We start from the raw sequence: 1,935 nt of genomic DNA on the forward strand, positions 1-1,935 counted from the left end.
CTATGTTCGAGCAACATTGCGCAGCAATATTTTAGCATCATTTCGTTGACACTTTTCAGACGCATAAAGCAAGCGCAATTCAATATTCTTTTGAATTGTTGCAGGAATATTTCGGACCAATATGGCATAGGTCGGACACTTAACTGTTTTTCTAACATTGTGGAAATATTCGTTTGAAATATATACTATGTTTCAATTAAATATTCTAGAAATATTTCTGAAACATTGAGTGTTATGGGGGTAGTTGAATTCTCATCTAAAAACGATAAATTTTCAATAAAAAATGGAATAGTTAAATTTTCAGTTGAAAATATTAAGTTTCAACCAAAAAGAACGAATTTAACCGATTAAACACTCAAATGAATGCGGAACAAAGCAGTTCAACTTTAGACTAAGTTATTCACTTACCGAAAAAAGCTCAATACGTGCTGAAAAATCTAATATATGAATTGTCAACTATTTTTACAATCGAGCAAGGGCATTTAAGTCCCATAGCACTGAGGTTTCATGAAGTTTACCTAATGAACTGTATAATTTTTAAATAAGAATGATAAATTGCCCACCGAAAATAGAATAGTTAAATTGTCTGTTAAGGGGTTAGTCAAGTTTGTAAATGTAAAAAACTCTATTTTTTTCATTGCATTTTCTGAAAGCATAAAATTTCAGAAATATTGTGTCAAAATTTCATCGAATTCGAAGTGTAAATTACTGAGATATACGGCCGCAAGCGAAGGCGTCTCTAGCAGTTTTTGAGCAAATAGGTAGCTACGAGAAGCTGCGACTATTGTCCTCCGCTGTTAAATAGTATATAAAAATTGATCGTGCAAAGGTCAGAAGAGAAACAAGAAAATCGACGAAAGTGTACAAAACCTAAGAAAGAAAATGTGTTTAATCCAAAAACTGCGGAGATAGAAGATTCCGTGTAGCGCAAAATACTAAAGAGGCCAGAAAATGCGCTTTCTGGCCTCTTTAGTGTTTAATCCGCATTTTTTTTGTGTCCGCGCGCGGACACAAAAGAAAATCGCCTCTGCTGAGGCTGCTGATAAAGAAAAAGGATGTCTGTATGATGCTGAAGTTGACGACTCAATGTAAGTTGCGAAATATAATTTTTATATTACATGGAAATCGAAGTGAACTTACTGTATCGTAAAAAAATGTTTGCGAAAAAATCGTTTTTTTTATATAAAAATTGACTAAATTAAAATATATATTGTTTGAGCACAAGGTGTTTATATTATAATTAACTGATAAAAAGTTGGTGACGATCGGATTAACCGTCCTTTAAACATCGTGTGGATCAACTACTAAAACGTTGTTTTTGATATACACGCATTTCGCGTGTTTGAAATCGCGTTTTGTATAAGGTAACGTTTTCGACGTTCATACAAGCAATATCTAAAGAACGGTTTATCCCATCATACCCAAATTTTTACTAGTTATTTATAACATAAATAACTTATGTTGCGACTGTACATACTTTGATTAGGTCCATTATTTTTTGTGCATCATCATTTTAAACTTTAAACACGTTTCTCTCAAAACAATGTTTTTCGCGCGGTGATTAAGATATCTAAAGACCGGCTTATCCGATCGCTACCAAATTTTGATAAGTTATTGATAACACTAAATTGCTGTGTTTGATCAAAGGATTTTTGATTTAGTCAATTAGTTCTTTTTTTGTAGCGAAAAATAGACTTTTTTTAATTGTGTTTAAACTTGCGCCATTTTGTCGAAAATTGAAATATCGCTAAATGATTCGAATAAAGACAAAAGTAAGTGATCCTTTAACCATTAACACTCAAAATTTTGTTTCAGATGATCCAGTCAGGATGAGTATTGATCACCGCAAAACGCCTTTTTGTACACTTCTAGGATATTGACTATAACTCGCTTATATACAGATATTCTATGACGAAAAAATTACTGAAACTTCTC

Source organism: Belonocnema kinseyi, chromosome 1 (assembly GCF_010883055.1).
Source record: "Belonocnema kinseyi isolate 2016_QV_RU_SX_M_011 chromosome 1, B_treatae_v1, whole genome shotgun sequence".
In the NCBI taxonomy this organism is placed as follows: Eukaryota; Metazoa; Arthropoda; class Insecta; order Hymenoptera; family Cynipidae; genus Belonocnema; species Belonocnema kinseyi.